Below are 5,402 nucleotides of genomic sequence, written 5' to 3'. Positions count from 1 at the left end.
AAACTGGGTGCTCCTTTTGTATTGACATTCATGTTTGTCAGCTTCAAGCACTGAATGATTTTCTGCCTTACTTCAGTTTGAACAATAATTCTAGAGTTCAGCCAAAAGGAGTGAATCTTGGACTTAGAGGAAGAGAATAGACCTGATAATAGGAGTGCCCCTGGGGAGAGCCAGGATAATGACAGTCCTCAGTATTCTAGTAAATTCTAATTTCCTGTGCAAATAAGTTCCATTCCTGGGCTTTGATGAATGTGCAGACAATAAGATTGGCCACTGTTGGAACTGTGTTATGTGTTAGGAGCCATGTGTGAACTGTATGCAAACTGTACAATGTTGGAGCCATTAAGGCAGGGAAGTCAGTCTTCCAGGACTCCTGGGTAGAATTCTCTAGTTGGAGATATCCCAGATCATGCTGGGATCCTGACCTGGCTCTAAGCTCCTGTTCAAACACAGCCACTGGAAATAGGCATAACCTGCCAAGGATAAACAACCTGTTTGTCTCCACTCTCATCCTGTCCACCTTCCTGCCCCAAGGAAATCTCTATCTATCCCCTTTGTTCTGTACCACTATAAATAAGCAAGCATGGGCTTTTTCTTTGTTAGAAGTCAGACCCCTCTGGTCAGCTAAACAGGTCATGACATTGCTTTGAAAATATATAATTCTTGCCTTTTGCTTTTATTTCACAGCAGTCCATCCCTCTGATGGGTACCCACTTCCTCACCCAAGGAGGATGTGAGCGACGTGTGGTAATGTGTTATGGGCAATGGGCACAGGCCAGTCCAAATTCTGAGAGATTTCTTAGCCTGATAATTACTGCCATTTGGGCCAGATAGTTCACACCCTCTACCCAGTTGTAATAGCCTAATTTGCCTCCAGAAAGTGCCAAATGTTCCACTGATGGACAAAATCATCTGTAGTTGAGAAGTGCTGGTTTAGAGGAGAGTTCTAGAAGGACTACCTAAGTCTTCTTGTTATGAGACTTGGAAAATATAATTTTTTGTAAAAGATTCTTGAACCAGTTTTCAAGACAAATTGTGAGAACTCCAAGAGGAAACAAGTGTGCTCCTCCAGCTCTTAAATAGGCTTCCTATGTTGGGTGTACAGGGGCAACAACATTTACCTGTTCAGATGATCTCATGTGTTTCATACTGACATGAATGGTAGACTAATCTTTTGAAAATATTAGGTAATATTTACTTATACAATTTTACTTTTTATTAAGAAATAGAAATTTTTGATATTGGAAACTGAATCCAAAGGCACAGTACCACGGAGCTATACTGCCAGTGTTTTGAAATTTATTTATTTTTGATACAGTCTTCCGAACTTGCTTAGCCTCACTAAGCTACTGAGGCTGCAGGCTGACTCACAATAAGGGGAGGTTCTCGGGATTAGACAAAGGTAAATGGGGAAACAGAGGGGGGTGGGAGAAGGAAAAACAGTATGAATCAGACATAACTTTCCTATGTTCATATATAAATACATGAACAGTGTAACTCCACATCATGTAAAAACCGCAACAATGGGAAGTTATACTCCATGTATGTATGATATGTCAAAATACGTTCTACTATCATGTATAATTAAAAAGAGCAAATAAAAATACTAAAAATAAATAACTAAAACAAAACAAAAATATTATAAGAAAAAAAAGATGCCATTAAAAAAAAAAAGTTTCTGAGGTTGGTTTTGAACTTGTGATCCTTCTGCTTCAGCGTATTCAGTCACTGGGAACTTCACTGGTAGTTTTAGAGAAGACTGAGAAGTATGCATTGGGAAGGGGCATTTGTGTGGTGAGTTACTCACTGGCCATGCCAAAATAATACAGAATAATGATTTGGAGAGCAGTGGTGTCACTCTAGGTCCAATTGTGAAACTAAAACTAAAGTAACTTATAGAGGCAATGTTTAGTATGAGGAATTATTAATTCTAACAGTGATTATCTATTGAGAGGGAAACAGCTCTAAAGATTCATAGATGATGTGTCTGGGGAGCAGCCCTTATCCCCAAGGCTGCGGCAGAGCCCTTAAGGAAAGAATATCTGAAAGAGCCTCCTGCCCACCTCCAGGGCTTCAGATCCAATCTTTCTTGGACAGAACATGCCTTGTTCCTCTGGGTTGCAATGAAGGTTGCTAAGAGCTTTTGTGCCAGGTGTCACAACAAGATGTTAATATATCCACATGTCACTTCACTCTATGGCCTTAATCATTTGTGTCATAATATCTAGTGAGTTAGCAGAGTTGACTTGTGGTTTCTGTCCATCAGTAACTTAATTATATACAAAAATAAGTGTGAATACATAGATAAACCTCATTAAACCAAGATAAATATCCTTTTAAATCATCTTCCTCTATAAATAAGGAAAATGAGTACAGGCTTTCCAATTCCACTCAAATGGAGGAAAGTTTGTTGGAAAGAGTGGCAGAGTAGAGACAGTCATCTAAGGACACTTCTTGCCACCAAGGGTGGTCTGATGATGTTGCCTTCCCATGGTCCACAGAAGACATAGTAGATTATGGAACAGCTTCTACACATTAAGGAAAACTATTAACCTGTGTTATATTTTCCCAGAGAGCAAATAACTCCTCAACCAAAGATCTGGAGCCAACACCCACCAGATTCTCCAGATCTGAGGCACTGCCCCACTCAGGAGGAGACTCCTATGTGTCCCTCCTCTCACTGCACTGCTGTGCTACCTACAGTGGCCTCCTCTACTCAGCAGCAGTCATTCCAGCACTACTGTGGAATGGGCAGTGCTCAAGGCTAAGGAAGGGCATTACTTCTGTGGAGAGATATCAGTGGCCAGGGGCTTGGGTGAAACTGGTGGGACACCTGTCCTAAGGCCCTACCAGACTGAGACAGCACCACCCAAAGGCCAGAGGACAGACTATTCCTCACCTTTCATGGTGTCTGTTGATTTCCTATACAACTTGATGGGCATGAAGATGATGATGACTGACGACTAAAATTAAGACAATGATGATCCCTAAGCTGGTCACTGAAACAGATGAGGTACGTGGAGACCCACTGGTAACTGGGACTGTTGATGTTGGTGCTAAAACAAACAAAAGAGCAAAATCCCTGTCAAAATTAAAAATATCCATTGTTCAGCACCTGTTTTCCCCATACAGTGCATTCAACTCATATATACTGACTCATCATGGGACAATTATTCTACCAGGTCCTGGGGCTACAGAGATGAACAGAGGTTGTGCTATGTCCTTATACAGCTCACATTACAACTGGAGGGGACAGCAAAAGTCCATCCAATTTGTTGTAACAAGAGAAGGCCTGGAAGTTTACAGAAATATATATATATATATATACCTGGGAACTAGTTGGCCGACCATTAATGACTGCATCATTGATTAATGGACAATGGGGGCTTCTGTAAAGAAGAGACCTTGGGAGGTGAGATGAGAAAGGAGGCTAGTGACAAATCCACATGGCTATCACTGATTGTCCAGTCAAGAAGCCGATGAAGAAGTCAGTCATTCAGCCCATCAAATTTTCCATTATATGCACATGCTCACACCCCACAGGGAAGTCATCAGACCTTTAAAGAGAATTCCCACATCTTTCCCATCCTGCTGAGTTTCATAGTAACTCAGCTCTCTACCTGGCATTTCCTCCAAGTGCTCTGAGAATTCCCCGAGCCACTGATTGCAATCTCCCATGGAGACCTTCCTTAAACGTTCTGTCAGTTCTTTCTCATTCTCCAACTTCTCCTTGATCCCTCTGGCTCTAGGATTAATCACTGTCCACTCCATGTGCATCACATTTAAGTAGAGAGATGGCTGTCCATCAATGCTGAAATTCCAGAATGAACCAATGTGATTTTTTCCTTCAAACTGACAAGACATCTTGGCCTGCAGGGTGAGATGACCTGCAATACACAACAAAACTATCATCTTTCACTCTTGATAGATTCATCACCTCCCAATAAGTTGAGCATTTCTCTGCACATTTAGAGGCCTTTATTCTTTTCTTCCAGATTTGCCCTTTCTTGCCCATTAAGCCCCACATCCCTCTAAGGCTGGGCCAATGTTAATCTCTTTTACACAAATACATCCAGAGCCTCCTCCACATGTACACTCCATCCCTTCCTCTCTCCTGTTTTATCTCTTCACCCCATTCCATACTTACCCATGGTCTTATTTTTTTTCCAAGTCCATGTCAAGCAGGATCATCCTGAGATCTTGCCTCAGTTCTCTCAGCATTTCGGTCAATTGTGTCCATGTTTTGGTGGCATTCACCTCCCTTCCCAGGTGACCCAAAGGTTTGATCTTATTGCTCTCACAGTCATACTGAAGGAAAGCAGTCTTATCCACTGAGCCCTGCACTTCACACCAGGACTCCCCAGGTCTGGACTGAGATTTGACAGTGAAGTTGAGGCAAAGAGAGTGGGTAACTGTGAGAGAAATATGGATGTGAGGTTCAGGACAGGGAGAAGAGGGCCATTAGTTTCCATCCTTTTGTGACTCTCAGACTCCCTCTGAAGGGCCAGGCTGGCAGATAGAGGACTCTTTATCCTAGACCCCCTTAATCTTCTAGATCCTTATTTTGGTGTCACATTTAACTGAGATTGTAGGATGCTCTTGTTCTATCAGGGACCCCTCACAGGCACAGTGTTACTAGGAGAAAATCTGAAAGCACTTTCAGTGACCTCTACTAACTTTTGGTTACAAAAAATACAAGATGGTATCTGTCCTCCTGAAACTTAAAACCTAGCTGAACAGTCAGTATTTCCAACAGAGAGAAAAAGGAGGCATCAGGGATCACAGGTCAATTCATCATGGTCTTGGTGTTCAGGCAGATCATCATGGAGTAGATACAGGAACATGGCAGCAGAAGGGAGCTGCCACACAGGAGCACAGAACCTAGTCTGGTGTCCTAGGCTGGTGCCCTATGAGCTGAACATCAGATTCCAGGGAACCTCTCTAGCCAAACCACACCCTTTCCCCATTCTTTAGAAGAGGTATCCACTTATCTGTGCCCAGCATGGAGCCCCAATCTCTTCTCTCTGTTCCCAACCAGTTCTTTTTTATTTTTTATTTTATTTTTAGTTTAGATGGACACGAAACCTTTATTTTATTTATTTATGTAGTGCTGAGGATCAAACCCAGTACCTCACACATGCAAGGCAGGTGCTCTACCATTGAGCTACAAACCCAACCCCTAACCAGTTCTTGCTAACACTTATGACTCACAGTCTTCCAAGATTCTACTAGCAGCATAAGTAGCAAAAGAAGATAGCTACTGGAATATACTGGAGACTTTCTATTGAGAATAAGTCTCAGAGAAATGCGCAAAATTAGCCTCTAGGGTGTGGGCATGCCCCAAACCTACCATTGGAGGACTAAGGACCAGTCTATTGAAACTCAATGAAGAAAAAGGTTGT

At 42.2% G+C, this 5,402-nt stretch overlaps 1 long non-coding RNA gene across 1 annotated transcript; it reads right to left on the bottom strand.

Annotated features, from left to right (window-relative positions):
- Positions 1-1,296: 1,296 nt before the first annotated feature.
- LOC144372484 (uncharacterized) lies at positions 1,297-4,498 on the bottom strand. The gene is made up of 3 exons (XR_013432482.1): positions 4,148-4,498; positions 3,621-3,887; positions 1,297-3,056 (listed from the first exon to the last, which is right to left on the bottom strand). It is a non-coding gene; the product is annotated as an uncharacterized LOC144372484 (long non-coding RNA).
- Between the last annotated feature and the right edge of the window lie 904 nt (positions 4,499-5,402).

The sequence above is a fragment of the Ictidomys tridecemlineatus genome, unplaced genomic scaffold (genome assembly GCF_052094955.1).
Source record: "Ictidomys tridecemlineatus isolate mIctTri1 unplaced genomic scaffold, mIctTri1.hap1 Scaffold_110, whole genome shotgun sequence".
NCBI classification, from domain to species: domain Eukaryota; kingdom Metazoa; phylum Chordata; class Mammalia; order Rodentia; family Sciuridae; genus Ictidomys; species Ictidomys tridecemlineatus.
This window is presented reverse-complemented; position numbering and strand designations above follow the sequence as displayed.